At 36.6% G+C, this 22311-nt stretch overlaps 1 long non-coding RNA gene across 1 annotated transcript in view; it reads right to left on the reverse strand.

The window, feature by feature from the left end:
• Nucleotides 1-19084: 19084 nt before the first annotated feature.
• LOC308504865 overlaps nucleotides 19085-22311 on the reverse strand; it is a 280235-nt gene continuing 277008 nt past the window's right edge. The window contains exon 7 of the long non-coding RNA XR_013994429.1: nucleotides 19085-19612. This is a non-coding gene — a long non-coding RNA (uncharacterized lncRNA). The remainder of the gene's footprint in view (nucleotides 19613-22311) is intronic.

The following is a 22311-nucleotide window of genomic DNA, read 5'->3' on the forward strand; positions in this document are numbered from 1 at the left end:
AATATTTCTTCTTTAACACATGAAGAGATCAATTACTCGTGCCCCTATTAAAAAAGAAACAAATTTTGGTTTAGAAAACCCAAACTCACTAACAGATAGGTTTAAGAGAAATCATCAACTTAAATTTGTAAAAAAATCCCTTTTCACTAGACTTTTTAAAAGGTGAAACCCCTACCCTGGAGTAAGTGGGACACAGTTTTTCAAATCAAGTGGGTAAATTCTTTCTACAAACATGAATTTACCTAGGTACAAGTAGGGCTCTTGTCCAATCTCTGCCCTGAGATTTCAGAAAAGATTTCAATGGGAAAATGTAATGTAAGGAGTAAACTTAATCTACTTAATTTTTTATTATAATTACTACTATTGTGCATTTCTTTGTACTATCATTTTTTGTGTTTTCACCAAATTTTGCTTGATTTTTTTGTCTCCTTTTCTAGGTTCTATTGCTGTGATTACATTTTCTGTATTCATTTGTTTTACTCTTTACACTTATTTAAAAACTATCTTAATCTTTTCTTTACAATGTTTAGGCTTAAATTTTAACCAACATACTTGATTTAACAATGTCTAAGTGTAATCATTATTTCTGCCTTCCTTCTGAATAATTAAAGAACCTTAGAACTTTAACATTAAACACCTTATTACATTTTCTATTATTTGGTTTCAATGTCTTTTTACACTTTACAAAATTATTCAGCACTATCATTTTGTCAGTGCATCTTTGTATCAACTCACGTAGCTTGCATTTTCCAGATTCTATTTTTCCTGAATTAGACCTTTTCTTAGTTCTTCCAGTATCACTAGAAGAACTAAGAAAGTGCCAGTTAGTAGTCAAATCTCTCAGACTCTTTATCTGCATTATTGTAATATAGAAATTCAACTGTGCATAGAAGTTTAAACATCTGAAGATGTTATTCCATTTTTCTTTTGGCTTCTATGGCTGCTTATGAGTGGTCCACACTAAGCGTAATTGTTGTTTTGTAGGTAATCTGTCTCTGTTCAGTTTAAGATTTTCTTATTGTCCTTGGTGATATATATGTAAACTTTTTATATTTATATAATGTGATATATATATAAATAAACATATACAAATTTATATATATAAATTTATATATATATAAATACAATCTTGCTTGTGACTCAGTGTACTTCTTCAATTTGATAACTTTCTTTGTGGAAAAATACTCAGCCATTTTTTCTAAAATGTTCTTACCACCATTAAATCTTTGCAGTCTATTCTTTGTATCTCAGTCTATCCTTTTATTATCTCTTTCTGTACCTTCTTAAACCTAATTTCAGTCTTAATTCTTGTCCTAATTTTGTGTGATCTACAATGTAATTTTTTGAGGGTATTTTTAACATAAAATTCAAAAACTATGCCTAGAAGTTCTATGTGGTTCTTTTTCAAATCTGCCAGTTACATCTATATATATATTATCCTTCATATTACCAAAATTTCCATCCTGTCTTGAATTTTATTCCAAATGTTTTCAAATTATTACATTTCTTTAAGTTCTTTGAGATGTTAATTTTCCTGTTTGTATTTTCACTGAATGTCTTCTACAGTATGTTGCTTTCTTATGTGACTTGTATTTTTGTTGTTGTTATGAACTCATTTTTAGTCCAGATAACCTTTTCTATGAGTGTTGTGACTGAGTTGTGGAAACATCCCCGTTTTGTATTTAATTCTGCTATGAATTCTAGGAGTTTCACTGGTCAAGAAAAGCACAATAATTTCTCTGTTTGAAACTGCCATGTAATGCAAGTAGTGTGAGAATCAGGGCCCCATTTGTAGATAATCCGTGGCGTTTCTATTACTTAGAGAATAATTGTTTTCTCCCCATACTTAACTCCAAATTCTTACTTCTCTGTTCCACTGAGGAGTTTTTCTAGGAACCTTTTAAAGAGTGTGAAACCCTTTATGGTTCCAGCTTATATTGGGTTTTTAGTGTCAACTCCTCAACTCTTGTTGGCCAGAACCACATTTCTTAGCATTAAATCTCTAGTCCCTGGTCTTTATCATTTATGTAGACCATGGGCTCCATCTTGGGCACTCTGGCTTTGAGGGCTTTTTTATTTCTGGTTCCTGTGAATTGCCCATTACGTCTTTTAAGCTTAACTATGTATGTGTAGTGTAATGTAAAGGGAGAGCTAAATCTGTGGGAGCTTATTTTGTCATGTGACCTGTAAGTGTCGTGGTTCATCTTTTATAATCCTACTTTTTATATCTGTTGTTTTCTCGTTTCCATACTATAACTGTGTATTTACAACACTTGGTCTTCTCTAATTTTATAGGATCATTCTTATTTCTCCTATAAATTTTATTACTATTAGATTGGTGTAAAAGTAATTGCAGTTTTGCTATTATTTTTAACTTTTAAACCGCAATTACTTTTACACTAACCCAATAGTAACTACTTAGAAAAATATAATATTGAAGACGCAGAGCACAGCCTGCAAGCTCCAACTGCACCATTTGCCTTCCCAGAAATCCCACAGGCCCCAGGCCCCACCAGGCCCCAGGCCCCACCAGGCCCCAGGCCCCAGGCCCCACCAGGCCCCAGGCCCCACCAGGCCCCAAGGCCCCACCAGGCCCCAGGCCCCACCAGGCCCCAAGGCCCCACCAGACCCCAGGCCCCACCAGGCCCCAGGCCCCACCAGGCCCCACCAGGCCCCAGGCCCCACCAGGCCCCACCAGGCCCCAGGCCCACCTCTCCGGCATCCCCTAGTGTTCAAAAAGGAGAAAGTTCCCTGATGGAGGAGCCGGGGTGAAGGGACCAGCTCCCCCATTACAGGTTGCTGGCAAATGGGCTGAGTCAGAAATAGAAAGCAATGCCCTGAGGCCGTCTTTCAGGGGAAAGGCTCCAGGGACATGCAGCTATGGTCTTCTGGGACGAATTCTAGACACCTTACAGCTGCCAGGGGAAGCAACTGACCCCAAGGATAACAGTTCAGCTTGGTGTGGCCTTGCACCTTGGCAGGCATCACACTGGGTCCCCGGTTTCTCACCAGAATCCGCGTTGCTGCCGCTGGCCTCCTGGAAAGCTGTAGATTTGCGACGGAGGTTGTGCAGGAATGAAGGAGGTTACTCCCGCATTCCAGCCTATGGCGGTCCAGACCACAACCCTAGAAGCAAGGCACGTCTTCTCATTTGGCAGGGCCGCTGGGGCAAGGCACCTCGGCAATGTGAGCTGGGGGTCAGAGGAGGCATTGGGGTTCCCTAGAGAAGTGGTGCAACCCATACTTCTTACATGGAGGGTTCTGGAGCCCAGGGGCCTCTGCTGCCGACACTTGGTGTTTCTCATACCAGGAGGCTACCTGGGGGATCTGCTGAGATCCCGCGAGATTGGGCTTCCTCTGGGAAGAGAGGTCCGTTCCTCTCTTTTGTGAGGTTCGTTCTCTCGCTCTCTCTCTGTCTTTCTGTCTCTCTGTGTGTCTCTCTGTGTGTCTCTCTGTCTCTCTGTCTCTGTCTCTCTCTATATATAGCTAGATAGATACTATATATATGTGTATATATATATATATATATATATATATATATATATATATATACACTATATTCAGATACTTTCCAGGCACTATCGAATTGAAATATATATATACATATTATATATTGTATATAATATATATATATAGTATATATAATATATATTATATAAATATGTAATTTCTGAATTATCTATTCAGAATATATAATCTGAATACAGCAGGTCCTCGAATAACACAGTTTCCTTCAACATCATTTTGTTATATGCCAAGAAACTTAACTCAGTTTTTTATCAATTGGCCCAAGGCAAAATTGATTTTGTATAATTCCTTTCACTTAAAGTCACAGAACTTATCCGTAACGTTGAGGACTTACTGTATATACATACAGAAGTACATATATATATATATATATATATATACACACATATATGCATACAGAAAGTATATTATTTCTGAATACATAAATGTATATATTAATTCAGAAATTATTTTCTTTCCAGACACTATCCAATTTGTCTTCTAAAAATATTTACATATGTTTGTGTGTGAAGAAAAACTGCACAGAGAAATAAAATGCCAGAACAAAGACTACCTTAAAATCTTGTAAAGAAGAATTTTCAGTACTTATACATATATATATTGAAATATTCCCGGTTGGCCTTAAAACTGATCTCCCAAGAGACATATAAAGATTCTTTCTCAGTAAAATGCCCCAAATACAATGATAAAATTAGAATATCCTAGTTTTGAGTCCAAATACAAAGAAGTCTCAAATGGTCCTCTAAACTTATCCCCAAAATGACCCAAGCAAGGCTTTATCAGGATTATATTCAGGAATAATTTCCTATCTCCCCCACCCCCCAAAAAAGGATATAACGGATTATAAAAATCTGGCCTTTGCTTTTGGTATCCACAACCAGATCTGAATTCTGTGCTTTCTTAAATAAGGAAAACAAAATCTTCAAAACGGACTTTATAGAAGTATAACTGTGACCTTTTTCCAGTATTTTATTTTTGTTTATATATATATATATATATACATATATATACATACATATATACATATACATATCTTCAAGATGTGTATATATATATATATACATATATATCTTCAAGATGTGTATATATATATATATATATATGTCTATATATATATATATATATATATATATATATATATATGGACATATATATATATAGAGAGAGAGAATTAACATTTCCAGAAAGATTCACCCTTGAAGATATATCTTCAAGGGTGAATCTTTCTGGAAATGTTAATTCTATTAACCCTCTTTGGTTTATGAGAAAAATAAACACAAGGAGCCCAACGCTCATATTTGCAGAGCAAAGCCACGGTAACTAGCCTGAGATCTGGTGGATACTTACAATGTACCTCTGTTTCCATAAAGCTGAGAGATCTGAAAAGTTATTCACTGTTCCTAACAGCTGGAAGGATGGCAAATGAGACATGTCGATCTAATCACAATTTTGGACCTCACTTCACCCCTAGGAAAGTCCCATATCTATGTTCCTAGAAGCTAAGAATGCAGGTCCTGTTGTGATTGTTTGCAGATAACATCAGGTAAGAACCCAGATAAGGCTTCAGGTGCAGAAGTAACAGAAATGCCCTTCTGGGCATAATGGGCTGCGTGGGACTCTCTTTCCCATTGGTAACAACAGCACATTTTGTCTTTTAAAATATACATAGATTTCCTTATGTAATCTGCCCCTTTTCATTTTCTTTTTTTAATTTTTGGTCTGTTTGTTATATAACAGTGAGGTAGTTTGGTTTAAAAACTGATACAGCACTTACCACATCTTAATTTCAGTAAAAAAAAATGAGAAGGTCTTTATGTAAAATACATCTATTTATTTACCTTTTAATGCCAATGACATTTTAAAAAAGAATTTTGAAAGATTTATTTGTTTCTCAATCTCAATTTGTTCTAATCCTAGCAAATTCCACCTATACAACAAAATAGAATGTGTGTAATAAATAATCAAAATTTTAAAATATAAGTTCAGTCCATTGCTTGGGTCATGTGGACTAAGTAGATTTGATGCATGCACTTATTATTTCATTAATCCAGTCATACATGCTTTCAATAAACATATAATGAGTTTGGACCTTGTGCCTGAACTCTGCTAGGTGTTAGATATAAAAACACTTCCAACATCAAGGACCTTATACTTTCAGGAGAGACATAGAAAAGTATACTAACAATTACCAAAAATAAAAAGAATTTCTAAGACAATTCTCCTTGGGATTCTAAAAAGACAGAAGGACATGTTGATGAGCCTGGCAAAAAAGTTAAAGAAGGCTTAGCTGAAGAGGTCGCATTTTAGAAGGAGTTTTCAATTTACAATATTATCTGGAGCAGAGCTCTCAACTTAGCCAGTGTCCCTCATCTTGAGGAGATTTAGACATGTGTGAAATTTTGAGTTGTCATAATGTTTGGCCATAGTCCTACAGATGTTTAGTGGACAAGAGCTAGCAACGCAAAACGTCTTGCCAGGAGAGGAGATTCTTGCATAATGAATCTCCTTGTGCAAGTTTTTTTTACTGTTTGGACATCCTTATAGATAAAAATCCAATGTATAATCATCTGAACTTTAAACTCAACTCTGTTTTATATATAAACAAAAAATAATTTTTGTATCATTTATTCACTGAATTTTCCAGAATTAGTACTACGGTGTAAATAGAGGAAAGATTGGGGAAAAAGTTTTGGGAACTCTTCCAAGAGTAGTTCATCATTCCATTAAAAATAGTACTACGCATAATATTGGTGAATCCACTTCAGCACATTGTATCTTTCTGCATTTGCGGCTGTCCCATTCTAAGTATAAATATATATATCTATATATCTATATATCTATATATCTATCTATATATATATATATATATATCTATATATATATATATTATTTTCAAAATGTGATGTAAGAATAAATGTTTTAACAGTAGTCAAGTTGAAATTTAAATTCCAAATTTATTAATATTAGATTCAATCATCTGACTACTTCAGTATATCTTTGAATATAGATGATACTAAGCATTTATATTTTGAAATATATATTTAAAAATCCTTTTAATTTTTTCTATATATTAATTTTGTCTATATTATTAATTTTATATTGACTTAATTTTTATTGAGTTATAATTACAAAAAGCAAAATACACAGATCATAAGAGTATATTTTAATAAGTTTAACAGCTATATAATCGCTATAGTCACAATCCGTCAAGATAGAACACTTCCCTCACTCTATTCACTTCATACCTCTTTATTGTTAATCTCCACCCTTCTCTACCCAGAAAGGCAAACAATGTCCTGATATCTAATTCAGTTTATTAGTTTTGCCTGCTCTTGAATAATATACAAATGGAATCACGAAGAACGTACTCTCTTGTACCTGAGTTTACTCAACATAGTGTTTTTGAGATTCATTCCTGTTGCTTTGTGTCAGTAGTTTGCTCCTTTTTGTTGCTGAGCACTATTCTATTTTATAAATTTTAAAGTTTTGTATGGAGGTGGGTTACATTATCTATACATTTTATTTCAGGATAGTACGGGGGCCTTTCAAATATTTGTTTTAAAGGGAGATAAGGATATTGGGTCGGTTGGCTTGAGAAGCAATAGTATAATGCTTAATAGCACAGAATTTATAAAAGAATGATCCAAGCTTGGAAAGCAAGATCAAATTTACTTGCTTTTTGACAGTGATTCACCTAACCTCTGTAAGGCTTGGTTTACTCATCTTGCAAACTAGGGACCCTAATGATAAATCCTACCTCACTGGGTTGATGCAAGGATTAAGTTAAATACCTTAAGTAATGTGTATATACCAACATGACACACATTTATCATTCAATTCTTTGAGCATACGAGGTTGAACAATTAAGTTTGCAAACTCATCCTAGAAAAAGTGCTATATACCTCATTGCTGAATATCACTACGATCAGCTTCGAAGTACTCCCCTTGGGAAGCTATGCACCAATGCCAGTGCCTGGTCCACCCTTCAAAGCAATTTTGGAACTCTTTTTCTGGAATGGCCATCAGAGCTGTTGTCTTATTACCCTTGATGTCCTGAATGTCATAAAAATGTCTTCCTTTCAGTATTTCCTTTATCTTCGAATAAAGAAAGAAGTCATTAGGGGTCAGATCAGGTGGGTAGGGAGGGTATTCCAATACATTTATTTATTAACTGGATAAAAATTCCCTCACAGACAGTGCCCTGTGAGCTGGTGCATTGTCGTGAAGCAAGAGCCATGAATTGGCAAAAAGTTAAGGTCGTTTTCGTCTAACTTTTTCATGCAGCCTTTTCAGCACTTCCAAATAGTAAACTTGGTAAACTGTTTGTCCAGTTGGTACAAACTCGTAATGAATAATCCCTCTGATACCAAAAAAGACTAGCAACATCATTGCAACAAGTTCGTGAACTAAATTGTCAGACCTCGTATGTTATAATAGAAAATGACCTATTACATACTTGGATGAGTTTAGGACCTGTCTCTCTTTCTCTGAGTTTGTCCGTCTCCAACCAAATCTGCCCACTGACTAGATTCCTAAACTGGCCATTGCTATGATTTGGCTCCTTTTCCAGAAGGAAGTTTATGAAAGGCTACCCACCTCTATCAGATGATTACCTCATACCAGTATCACTTGGTGCCTGCTGCTCTTATTACATTTTCGAAATGAGATGCCTTTCCTATTATGGGACAAAGTAGAAGCCAAGGTGAGGCTCAGAGAACAGGAGATAAGCTTAGGCTAGAAGTGACAATGCTATCCCAGGGGTCACAGGTGGCACAGCCCCAGCTCCCCAGGTATATGACCATATTAGAATTTGGAAATAAGGTCAAACTAGCCATAAATAGTTGTTTTATGTGCTGTAAACTCTGAAAAATAGGTATCCACCAGGGGTCAAAGTCAGGACTCCTTTCTGATGCCTAGTAGGAGCAAGAATAGTTTTGTGTCTCTTTAGATGAGTGGTTTTTGCATACATATGCAAAATCACAGAACATGTACAGAAATAGAAGACTTAATGTCACTTGCTATTACCTCAACTTGATAGTAAATAAAAGGGAACACCCTTCACTGATAGGGAAATTAAAGGTGACAGCTTTTTAAATCATTCCAGGCAGAGTACTGTATAATCTGGTAGTGGAGAAGGGGCTGAGATTTATCTCAAGCATTTCGGGCTTTCAGAAATCTGGATCCTTTCTCATCTGACCCAAGGACAGTCAGAATTTCCGTCAGGGGTCCAAGAAGATACAACAGGAGAAGAAGCACAGCTATTGCTTCAGAACATCCTAAAAAAAGACTACCAGGCATTCTTTTCATTCTAGGCCACCTGAATCTAGCTTGACTCTTTTGGGGAGTGGTAGGGTACGCAGGGTTAAAGCAGCCTAATCACACATACACGGTAACCAACATTTAGAGGTTAAGTTAACCAAGCTGACAGGGAGTCAGAGGTTGAGGCTCCCAGGGAAATAAAATCCATACATTCATTTAAGTTATGTGGCTAATAGCCAATTGCCTACATAGAATTGGTGCTTAAATTCATAAAATTGTGCATATGTTCAAACTGCTATCATATAGTTGCATTGCAGTTTTACACCAAAGTCCTAAAGGCATTGACAAATTAAGAGCTGTGATTGTCAAACTTTACTTCTCATTGGACTCAACGGGATGTCTCATTAAAACATAGATTATTGAGCCCCAATCCCAAAGTTTATGCTTGAGTATTTCTTGGGCAAGGCCTGAGAATTTGCATTTCTAACAACCTTGCGGGTAATGCTGATGCTGCTGGCCTAGAAAACCGTACTTCGAGAAATACGGCTTAGAGGACCATCAGTGACCAAAGAAAATCTTGTTACAATGTGACTTTTTCTTGGCAGCAGGAAATACCCTGGGAACTCCTTATCAAATCAGGACCTCATGGGGAAAGCAGGCTTTCAGATGCTTGTTGAGGTCCAAGCGGAAATAAAATGTACTCTATGCTCGAGTTCTCATGATATTAAGCATCTTACCTCCTGACTTCATCTAATCCAGGACTGGTGCTTCCATCAAATGCTACAAGTCCCCTCCCAAAAGTCTCCAATTTTGTGCCTATCTCTCTGCACTAAGTTATCCATCTGGCTTGGGTCTGGAATTTGGTTTTCAATATTCCCCACCACCCCTGGGAACCCTTATTTTGGGCAAGGGCAATCAGTCCAAAGAGCAGTTTCCAATAGACAGATCTTAGCCTCAGTTAGTTAAACGCAGAAAGTCAGAACAATTCCCCGTATCAAACCTTTACAGTGGGTGAGAATATGTAGTGAATATACATTGTGAACTTTTTTTTTTTCAATTAATCAACTTAGAAGATAGTATAAGATAGTAAAGACAGATTTCTTTTTCAAGATGATGCAACTGTATCTCCTGCTCTCAAAAACATCTGTATTTTATGTTAAAAATACAAAGTCATGAGTCTCCTTGGGATAAACGGCTTGCATTCATAATTTTTATTTTGAATGGCACAAATAAATCAAGGTCAAAGATGTTATTACAGCATTTTTTTCCCTCTTTTTATGCTAAACCTTTAACATTTACAGCTGGATTTATTTGAATAAATTGTGCCATCACCTATGCATGTGACAATCTGTGAACAAATTATATTGGCTTTGAGACAAAATGAAACAATCAGTAATTCTTAGAACTTTCTCAGTCTTCATTGCCCTTCTTGTCTTGGAAGACACTTAAGGATAATGTTTATCTTTCTTTTGTTATTACCTGGGACCTATGTTCCAATTTTCAGGGTAGAAGCTACATTTGCCAAGATTAAAATTCACTTGATCTTTAGGCCTTTTGTAATGTTGGCAAGAAGTTACTTCCCGTTTCCTATCAATAAAACCTAACAAGGCTACTGAGGCAGATACATATGGGTTGAATTTCCTTTCAAAAATATTAGTTTAAATCTTAAATGAGAACGGGTTGAGTCAAATGCATTACATTGGACTTCTGTGACATATGATGAAACCACTCAACATTTCCCTGTTCCCTTTTCACACCCACAACTAACAAATCACCTCCTGAACAAAGAGAGAAATGTTTGATTCTTTCACAAAGAATCTGGAATTTGTCACTAGCCTTTTAAGGGAGAATGAACTGGTTTATGGACAAAAGAGGCCACTGAGTACACAATAGATTTAAATTTGATCCATCTCACAAAGGCAGGACAGGGTCAACTTGAGAAGGAGTTGTTGATCTTGACATGAAAAAAAGTTACAAGGCTCTAGCCTTATAACTCTAGGGACTGTATAAACTACTATTTGAACAAACCATAGAACGGATTTTAAAATAAGGAATATTTCTTTTAGTTTAAGGAAAATACCATCCAGAAAACATAAATAATCCCCTAAGTCACTATAATTGCTGTACTAAACTCTTCAGTGTTGGGTTTAGGATTTTTAATTGAAGTTATATTTTCTGTTACACTCTGTTACTGAGATGTTATCCTATAGATGTTTAGGGAAAACCAGGAGGCCTGAAACAATAATTATCAGGAAGATCTCTTTTCTTTTTGAAAAATTCATACCACAATGAATGTCTAGACATTTAGAAATTAAATGTCTACCCTTTAATTTCCTCTTCTCAATCTATACTTTCCATTCACTCCCCCAGCACAGTTCACATAGAGACAAGTACAAAAACCTTTTGATCTTCTTTTCCTCATGCCCCAGCCAGTTTACCTTACCCTGCTGAGGTACAGAGTAAAGCATACAAGATTCAGAATTGAGATGACTTTTCCGGCCCTGGCTCTGCTACTGACTAGCTAGGTGATGGGGCCGAAGTCAGCGTGTTGGAAGAAACAAATAAAATGATATTGGCACATGGTTCTTATATACACAAAGGGCTGTATAGACATATTATTATTATTATTATTATTATTATTACCTACTCTGTCCTTGAGTAAATGACTGTTCCTCTGATGGAGGCCATGGCACGAAAACTTGATCTGTAGCCTTTGGAGCCACGGTCAAGAAAGAATCATAGGAAGTTCAACTGAAATACTTGTTTTTACTAGTAATGAAACTGAGACATGGAGATGTTAAATCCCTTACCAAGTTCACCTAGCTGGAACTAGAACCTTTATGTCTCCCCCTACCCACTTCACTGAACTATTACAGCTAACTCTGGTTTCATGGAAGAAGAATAAAAAGTAGAGAAGGACTGAATGACTGCAACATCAAAAAAAGGATAGATGTGGAAGGAGTGTTCGAACATAACCAACAACACAGGGTTGCTGGTGCTAATAGAGGCTGTAAACACCTAGATATCCGCTGGCTAGTGAAGAGAAAAGAGGTGTGGGCTGGCATATGACGGGGGTAAGGAGGAATGATTGCCTTTAGAATGTCAAGGAAGGATAAAGAAGAGAACATGGAAAAGCTGAAATCTACGAGATGTGTTTCTGGAGGACATCACATTGGTACAGAGGCAGAATAATTGAATCTACTCAATAATATCAAGAGTAAATGTGATATATTGAATACACGTATCACATATTTGACCTATGAATCAGGCAATCAGGCAAAGTTGCTAATATTCTGTTATCTTCACAGACTAACATGTTCTACTCACCCTCTGAATCAGAAGATTTTGTACCATCTTATCTGAGGGAATAACATTCTTAAAGCAAATTTAGGTGAATGAAATAGACCCTATTTCTCAATTGTACCTAGACTGTATGAGACTTGACAAACCCTTCTTCACATACTTGCTCCCCCACTCACTTTAGAACCTTGGGAAAATTACTTACCTTCTCTGAGCCTCCGTTTTCTCTTCTGTTATATGGGGATAAAGCCCTTCCAGAGTTTGTACAAGTGTTTGATAAGATTACAGTGCCAAGTAGAGTGTCTGGTATGTAACAGAAATGCCTGGTGTGCTTCAGAAGTTCTAGGTCTCTTTTCAAGATAAAGAAAAAAATGATCCTAGAAAGGGAAAAAACATCCAAGCTCAGATTTTTAGGCTATTAAGCCAAAACTTTTCCAAGCTGTGATTCAATTTATCATAAAGGAATCAAAAAGGATACCAAATTTTTAATAGAATTTGTCTTCTACAACGTTAACAGGCAATGTATCGAGCACTTTGAATATTTTCTTTTAATCCTCACCACAAACCTGTAAGGTTGATATTATTATCCCTATTTTAGGTGAGGATACTGAGACTCGGTCTAAGTAATACCAGGTTACCAGGGGTCAAGTAGGGATTCCAACCCAGCTCTGAATAAACAAAGCCACATCGGTATTTTCTTATCTTTACCTCATGTCGTATGTTCAACATCACATGAGTGGCATGTAAAGCTTTCCTTTTGAAAGAACAGGACATTAAGGTCTTAATTATACTTTTACACAAACACTCTCAACAGTCTTCATTCAAATGCCAGTTTCAACTTTTTTCTCTGAGTTTGAGCTGCTTGCCTCTGTCTGTGACAAGGGAACCCTGCAACTGAATTTCAGCTTCTTCCATTTTCAGCTAGATTTGCCTCACTGGATTGATGTGAGATCATTATGAGGCAATCAATGCCAAAGATTTTTGTCAGGTTTCCACTGCGTTGGCTTAAATAAACACTTGCTGTAAAGGAGGGGGTGGTGCCCACGCACTCACACAGATGCACTGTTGCACAGACACACAACCTCACAAAGACATACTTTGTCATGGTTCACTTGGAAAACTCCAAATGAAAAAGGAGGAGTTGGATGAATAATAAAGGGAAGGAGAAAAAGGAACTAATTTAGGGATAATGAGTGCAAGACCGCCTCAATAAAGAAGAACAACCGTGTGTGTCATTAGGTGGCAAGTTTAGCCTTTGGGCAAGATTACACTTTGAAGCTCTGCTCCAATTACCTGTTTTTAAGCATAAGTGAAGGGGAAATATAAATGGGGGGAGGGGGGAAATACTTATTCTGCATAAACTGTGGTGACATTCAAAGAAAATTAACTGTTGCTCTCACAAAGAGACGCTTTTTTGCAATTGCAACTACAAAAGGGGAGAATCGACCATGCCCACGTGAAACCACGCATTCAATCGTCAAATAGAGCACCGTTTCTTCCAATGGTCAAAAAAATGAACTGAGGAGCAGGGACAACATGAACCCACATTTGCATCTTGCCTCAACATCTGGGAATCTCAGAAGTCTCTGAATAAAGCAGCAAGCCTCCATCTGAGGTGACCCGCTCGCAGCATGGGTCAGTTCGTGAGAATGCGGCTCTTCTGCCACAAGGACTAATGACAGGGCAGGAAAGCCTGCTGATGAGAAAGTCCTGAGCCTTGTACAATGCATACAAAATCCCGGTTAAGGAGCAATTCCAAAGTCATTCCTTCCTCACCCCACCGGTGACCAGTACACATAAAGGTAGGGGTGGGCTGGAAGGATAAAGATGATCAAGGAAAGGGAACCAAAATAAGAGGTTTATCTCTGAGTGACTCAAACTTCCCCCCTTCCCAGATATCAACTCTATTACAACTGATTGCCTTATCTAATCCCAACCCAATTTGGGGTAATTGTTGGCTTTTACAAAGGTAAGCAGGAGATATTCTTTTCACAGTTGCCTGCTTTTCTCAAGTGTCCGGCTTCCTAAAATCCCCTTTAATAAGGATTACTTGCATGTAACTCAGCTTCCTTTTTTGATGCCATAACAAAGGTGTTCCTTGTAATCTGGCCAACTACAGGCTATTTTAAAAACCATGTAGCTAACAGGTGTGTACTTCCTACCTGCAGGTAAAATTGACAGCTGCCCCTCAGATTCCAAAATATGTGTAAACCTTGCTTCCAGGAAGGGTCAGGACTGATTTCCTTCCCCTCAAGCTGTTTCCCATAGGGAAAGTAAAGTTTGGGAAGGAGAATCTTTCAGATGTCCTGGGCATGCTCATCCTCACCGTCTGTAGAAGGGGCAAGATGGAATCATCTCAGAAACACTCATCACGTGAATGCATTTGTCAGCCTCAGATAATCACATAAAATGTAAACAAACATTTTATAAATTCACATTTCAAATCAGCAGCAGATCCTTGTACATTATAAGGGACAGATGATTGCCTTTTATAGTCATTAATTGGCAATGAAATAGGAATTTCAAAATAATGTTTAGATTGGTGCTTCTAAAACTTTAGCCTCTATATCAGAATCTTCTTTCGAACTTCATAAAAACACTGAGGCCCAGGCCTTACCCTACTGGGCCTCTGATGTTTTGTTAGCTCTCCAGGTGATTCTGATACACACCAAAATTTGAGCATCTCTGACTTAGACAAATGTTAAGTACTCACGCTGACCCCTACTCCCACCTCCCAATGGCATACACTCTTAGACTCCTGGCTCCATCAGTCTTCTTTAAAGCAGAACCTCCCATAGGTTAAATAGTCCACCTTTAGTTTCACAATCATGAAAACCACTCTAAAAATGGGGGAAAAAGATCAAAAATGAGTCAAGATTACAAGTGTCTTTCATCTATTGTGTACATGTCACTGATGCTCCCAAGTCTCTCTCTCCTGCCCCGGTATCTCTCTCTGGAGATTAGGTCCTATATATCCAACTCCACCTGGATGTACAGACACCTGAAAAAGAGCATGTCAAAGGCCAAGTTTTTCATCTGTCCCCTGAAAAGCCTGATCTTCCACCTATATTTTCTATCTTGGGATATAAACGAGGAATGAATCATTACCCTCATATAATCTTTTAATCATAAAAAGGCCATGTAAGAACTCTTATAAATCAGTGTAAAAGTCCAGTAGCCTATTGAATTGGAAAGAACTTAGGTTTATAGCTATTCAGATCCAGGTTATAGTTTCAATTGATTCACTAGGTAAGAATGTGGGATACATTATGGAAACTCTTTAGGCCTCCTTTCCCTCAATTCTGAAATGGGGACAATCAAACCTATGTTACCTAACCTTAAATTTAAATCAAGTAATTAAATGAGATAATTTCTATAAAGCGCATACATGGGCATAGTAGACTCAAATCAAACATTAAACTTTCTCCCTAACAGAAACAAATCTGAAGACATGTTGACCGATTACTAAATTACTGATTCTAGCAAGATAGTTATGACCCAGGATACAGGTAAAGGAAACAGCAAACCCACATCTCCATAGCCTAGAAAAGGAAGGAAAAGTGGTGTGTGGAGTGTTTTATCATTGGAGAAAAGAAGTGTTGCCTCTTTTCATTCAAAGGTATCTCTAAAGAGAATATAAGAGAGGCTGGAATCATATTCCTTAACTAACAATTATGAAGACAAAATAGCAATATAAGTACTCTGCTATATCTTATTGCACAAAATAAACATGCAAATATAGCAAGACGTGCTTCATTCATTCTAAAATAGAAGCATTCTTTTATTAAAAAATAAAAAGAACTAGAAAAAAATGCTGGGTTTTAATGATTAGCTTTTATTTACTCTAGGTATATTATTCTATAATACTATATTTAATCACTAATAATATCCCCACATATTTCTGCAAACGTACTGCTTATTTTTAAAATTTCAAATGCTTTGCTTTATTACCAGTGTCCTCCCTCCCAGACTATTAAAACACATTCAACTTAAATACTCTCAGTGGGAAAAATAACTTCCTAAGAATATATAGTACTACATTTTATAGCTCACAAAATTTAAAAGGCAGGCAGTGATAACAACTAATGATGGCCCCCTAAAACCAAGGAATTGGTACACAATGTTCTCAGTCTTCACAAGAGGTAAATGATGGCTGTGTGCCTACAAGATAAATCTAGATGATTAACTGAACATGCATAGAGATTTACACTGTGTCATGAGACATACATGAATCCATAAATCCTTTTGTAAACGTGGGGATCAAGTCTGAGTGCATTTTTAAAAAGCAGATCTATTCTCCCTGAGGCCTAAGTCACTCCCTGGTAGTGGTTAGGCACTCAGGAAGTCATATTCAGGTCTCTTAAATATATAAACACACAGAAGTATTATGATGAATCAGGCTTTGAGAAGAAAGAAAAGAAACAAAAAAAGACGCATTTATCAAATGTCAGTTATGTGCCATATGTTCTCATTTACTCATCTCATTAGTCTTTACAACACCCCTGCTGAGGGAATGTTATTAATCCCAGCTTGATAGGTTTGGGAAACTGAGTCTCAATGAGGGCAAGTAACTTGCTCAAGTTTCACAGAGAGTCTGTGGCAGAGCTGAGATTCAAATTCACGTTTGCCTGACCCCAAAAATCCACGCCATTTCTACTATATGACTCCAACATATTACAATTTGTTTAATTACTTGTTTTTCTCATTTAAGTTTCTTCTGTTTTCTTCCCTCTGTTTATCTACTCTGAACCTCCTAAGCCAAACATCACTTCCATTCAATTTATCATTAACGAAAGCATAACAAGTAATTTACATTAAACATATACCAAAAAATAATTAATAGTACTTTATGGGTTTTTTTTATTATTTTATGTTATAAGATGTTTTTATACTGTCATCTGTCCAAATAATTCTCCAGATAATCCACCAGAAGAAAACGGTTTATTCGGGAAAAGAAAAGAAACGGAACCACCAAAGAGTGCAAGCACACACTCAGCCGCCCACATGGAAAGAAGAGAGGAGCCCAACATGGATTCCCCTTTATTCTCATCCCTGCCCCCACCCTAGGTCATCACAGAGTTCAGCAGGAAGTAAAGACTAGAGCATCAACAAGGGGGCCCAGCTCCACCCACAGTTCTCCCAGCTCTATAGTTAAGCACATTAAGATATCAGTTTACTTTCAACAATACATACACATTTTTACTTCACTACAGAAGGGGGGTCTCAGAGATGTAGTGTCCCTCCCAGAAAAGCAGGAAAAAAAAGTAGTACAAAGGGAATGGAATCAATACACTGATCACTTTGCAAATATTGTTTTTTATCTCCCTAATAACCATGCAAGTAGTAATCAGTATATCTATTTGATAGATGAGGAATTGAGGTTCTGAGTGACATAATTGATTACTAGTGTCAGTATTTGAATCCTCATTTGTCTTTTTTCTGTACCCCTTTACATCCTTTCCTTTAAGCCATGCTTAACCCAAAAGAAACACTGAAAGGGGGGGAAATCAGTATCATGAAAATATTTTAGACTTTTAAGACTAAACTCAAAAGATGCCTCCACTCTCAAAACTCTGATCCTCCTTCTTCACCCCTCTTTTGTTGACTATTGTCTGCTTGGTACATGCTGCAGGGTTCACAAAAATAAATACCACATTGTTCCTGACCTCAAGGGGCTTACAATCTAGGAAGGAGGGAAAAGGTTACAATTGAATTGACTCTAATATCTCAGAGCATACATCCAAATAAATTGAGTGAATTAAAATATTAAATGCAAACTGAAAGTATAAACTAGAAAAAATATCACTGACCAATCCTGAAATGAGGAGGGATTTTATGAGAGTAAAGCAATGGAAGAACAAACAGAGGAAAAAAGTACAATGGCTCTGATGTCTTTATTTTCGTGATATAGGTCCTTTATATTTGTGAATTCCCTCTCCATAATCTTTGCACATATTTTGCATTGGAGTATTCTTTTCCACATTGATTTGTAAGAGATTTTGATATTTTAAATACACTCACACTTTGTATGCCATATATCCTGGAAATATTTTATTCTTTCTTTTTTGTTAAGGTAAATCAAAATTAGGTGAGGGTTATCAATTGGTGTGACGAAAATATTTTTTCTTAGCGATTTGCTTTTCAATTTTGAGCATGGGTTTTTCATTGGATTTTTAATGCTTATGTTTAATCTTTTACATCATTTTTTCTTCTTTTGCTTTTATTTTATTTAGAAAGATTTTTCTCATCTTGACATGAAATAATTATTTCTCATGTTTTTCAAGTATTTTTAGAATTTTTTTCCATTTAACATTTTAATCAACCTGAAAGTTATTTTGGTGTATGTTGTAAGGTAAGAATCCAACTTAAATATTTTAAAGAAACTATTCACAACTATTGCATGAAATATAGTTTCCATTGATTTGACTTGCCATCAGTACTATATGTTCAATTCTCACATATAGTAAAATTTCATAGATTTCTTATTTTGTTCCATTGGCAACTTCCTCCACCTTTTTCTTCTCCCTCTTTCTCCTTTACCTCCTCCTCTCCTTCTTCTTCCTTTTAAGTACCTCACACCATTGAACACTTTTGAGCTATAAAGTGATTCAATTAGTTCCAATCTTTCAAATGATTCATTTAGGGACAGTGTGTAGTTTGTACTGGTGACAGGAAAGACAGAAAACTAACAGCACTCTGGTATAGGGTAGAAGCAATAAAATGCAGAGGAGGGAGACAAATGTGAGACACTGTGGAAAGAGAAGCTGCTTGTTGGAGCAGTCATGTAGAGATAGGGCATACGAGAAAAGGGATGGTCAAAATGCCCCCATTGACTTCTCATACAGTTGACCATGATGGATAGTAGTACTAATAAGAAACAAGAAACTTTGGAAGAAGAAAACAGTTAGGAGGAAGAGGGAGAGAATGAGATTTCAAAGAGACTGATGACTGACCCCACCTTATAATCATAAAGGAATAAAATCCTAACCTGAACCTATGACTTTGAGGATGGTGCCATGTCAACAAGTAGCATTCGAGATGCAAAAGGAAAGCTTACTATTCATGTGAACTAACTGAGCAACCATTAAATAAGTAAGAAATTAATATTCCACACACCCTGAGAAAACCTCAGTGTCGTTTCACTTCCCTGCCAGAATGGGCAAAATATAGAAAGAAACAAAATGCATGTTACAAATCATACCATTACAGATTTTAGTCTTAGTTTTTCCTTTCTTCTATGAAACACTACAACACAAAAGATTGTAGCAGTCTCTATTAAATACTGCTAAGCTTTTGGAAACTAGTTACTTCTCTTATTCAGTGATAGGCTACAGTGACTACACAAATCATCTGTCTTGAAAGGTTATTGAAGCGGCTGAGATTATCAGGACTCTGGAGAAGGAGCATCTGAAACAGTCTTTAAGCTTCCAAAAGATTCACTTTCACCAGTGTTTTCTACTTCCCAGGTATTTTATATGCCACTGAATCCAACACTCTTCAGCGAGGTTTCTCTTTCATTGAACAGCTGCAAAGCAAGAGGAAAGATAAAGTGGGATCAATGGAAAAACAGGGAGGGATAAAAGCTTAACTAAGACTTTGGATAAAACTGTTATCTCCACTAGGTGAACCAGATGTTAACATTCCATGCTCATTCTGAGAGAGTTTTTTGATTTGACAAAGGTTTTGAGAAATGTAATTCATTAGTAGGAGAGATTTGTCATGGTTCAGAAACCACTAAGCTCTCTTCCTCATGTAATGCTGAGTACACCTATTCAACGGTCACTGATTTATTACAGTAACATTGTTTTGCATTTAAAAGAGAATTCTTCATTTACACTGGATCATGGATGAAAGTACAAGCTTTTAATGTTTTCCTTTTCTTCATTTCCATTTTTCTGATATTGACAAATTACTCTTTTAGGTCATCCTTTATTCTCTTCTTATCTATAATACCCATTCATCCTCATCATATTTTTAAAAATTTCTGTTGGTTTTTCCTTCCACTTATTACCTGATTTTTCCTCCCACTTTCCCTAAGACATAATGGCAAAGAGAAAAAATAATAAAGAAAAACTATAGCCAGGTGACCTAGGCCCTAGTGCCAGCTCTGTTCATAATTAACCATGTGCCTTAAACCAAAGCTTTCCTTTTATTGGGAGTATTCATTGAAGTTATGAGACGTGGACCCTCCCATCTCTGAACTTCTGTTATTCTGATTCAAACAATATTAAGACATTACCAAATTCACAAATGTACTCTAGTTTTTCTTTACTTGCTGAGAATCCACAAATGAATGAGAGCTGCATTGTTCAATACGGTAGTCACTAGCGACAACTGGATATATTTCAAGTGCTCAAAAGCTAAACATAGCTAGTGATTGCCATACTGGACAATGCAGATATTAAAGAACACTTACATCATTGTAGAAAGTTCTATTGGACAGCACTGAGTTAGAACAACCTAGTATGTATGAAACACTATGCAAAATACAGACATAGAAATTATAATCATTGCCCTCAAAAAGCTGGCAATTGGGCAAAAAAATACAAACATACTTGCAGTGTCAAAAACACATATACGCACTGCTCATGGCTGCATTAAAGAGGATGTCAAAATGTAGGACATGACCTCCCTTATTTTCCATTCCCGTATCTATAAAATGAGGAAACTATACTATACCATCTCTGCATTCTCTTTGGGTTTTAAGTGACTAGAAGCCTATGATTCTGCTGGATTTGTAAATTTATATGAGCGTCTCTAGTCTAAGAAGTCATTAAGGTAATGATAGGATTTAAGCTGAGCTTTGAAAGATATGAGATTGGGGTAAACAGAGAAATAAGGGGAAGGTGTATGTGGAGGATGGTAAATTAAAGACAAGATGTACCAAAATAGGTTTGGGTCAGCCAAAAAGTTCCGCTTACACTGATTCTTTTCAGAAAGACTTAGTGACCATAAGTCAAGAGTGAGGCTTCCTACTTAGTCAGGGAAGTTTAAATCTAAACTAAAATCTTGTTCAACTTTAAGTATCTTAAAGTATGAGAGTATGAATTGGAGGATATGGGTGTAGTGAGAGTTGAGAACATATAAAAAGAAAGGAGGAAGAAGTTGTTAGGATATGGTATCCAAATCAATAAAAAGTTATCTTGGAGCCTCCTTCTTCAATGGGGAGTGGGGTGAGGGAGGAGGCGGGGCAGGGAGTGAGGAGGGAACTATGGAGAAATGCAACTGAAACAAGGACGAGAAATGTGAGATCATTAAGGTCTTTCTCTATTTTGTTGAGGAATATTGTATAAACATAAAAATATAGTAATTTAGCTATCTGGAATTCTTGCAACATCTTCAAATCTAAACTTCATTTTAGATTAGATTAGTTCAGAACTTCCAGAAGCAAAGCTCTGGTCTCAATAAGGAAAAACATGATTAAGTCATTCCAAAGAGCAAAATGGTGTACTTTCCCAAGAATGAGGAATATGTTCCCTTCCTGCTTAGAAGGATGTTCTTCCTTCCTGGTGGGAATGAGCTTCAAAAATCTGTAATCTCATCAAAGGAAGCCAAGAGGCAGAGATTCTCTCCACAGGGGAAGCTAATCACCATGTCTTCCTTTCTTTTCTTCCAGGTCCTATTGTTTTCCTGGGGACTAGTTTCCAAGCTATTGAAATTTACCTTGATCCCTCTCAACCTTCAATCAGATTTCAGGAAGTGATGATTTCCCCTAGATTCTTTCTTTTAAGTTCATGCTTTTGGATTAAAGGGTTCAGTCAGGTCTTAGCACAACACTTGGTCAGCCTAGCATTCAACATTTTGCAGTCTTAGACACTGGTCTGAAATGAGTCTGGATGCAGAGGCTCACAAACCAGTTACCTTCATTAAGCAAATTTCCCTCAGGCTTTAGCAAACAGTTCTGGATATAAGGTAATCTGATGCCTTCAGGATGTATCAGGAATCTTCAAGACTGAAAGCCTCCTACAGTAGGCTATACCCCAGCTAAATGATTCAAAGCTGAAACCCTCCAATTCAAAAGAAAAGGGATACGATGGCAAACCTCAGGAGTGTAAGCAAATTTATTAGAGGTAATTGAATCTGTATACTTTTATTCCACAAATTCACAGGGAAGTCCTGACAATCCTTTTTGTTTTCATACAACAAAATATGGCAATCCTGACTTCTTTTTTTTTTTTTTAATCTGTCATTCGCCAATTAACCAGAAGGATATAGAACTGATCT

This window comes from Rhinolophus hipposideros (assembly GCF_964194185.1).
Source record: "Rhinolophus hipposideros genome assembly, chromosome: 11".
Classification (NCBI taxonomy): Eukaryota; Metazoa; Chordata; class Mammalia; order Chiroptera; family Rhinolophidae; genus Rhinolophus; species Rhinolophus hipposideros.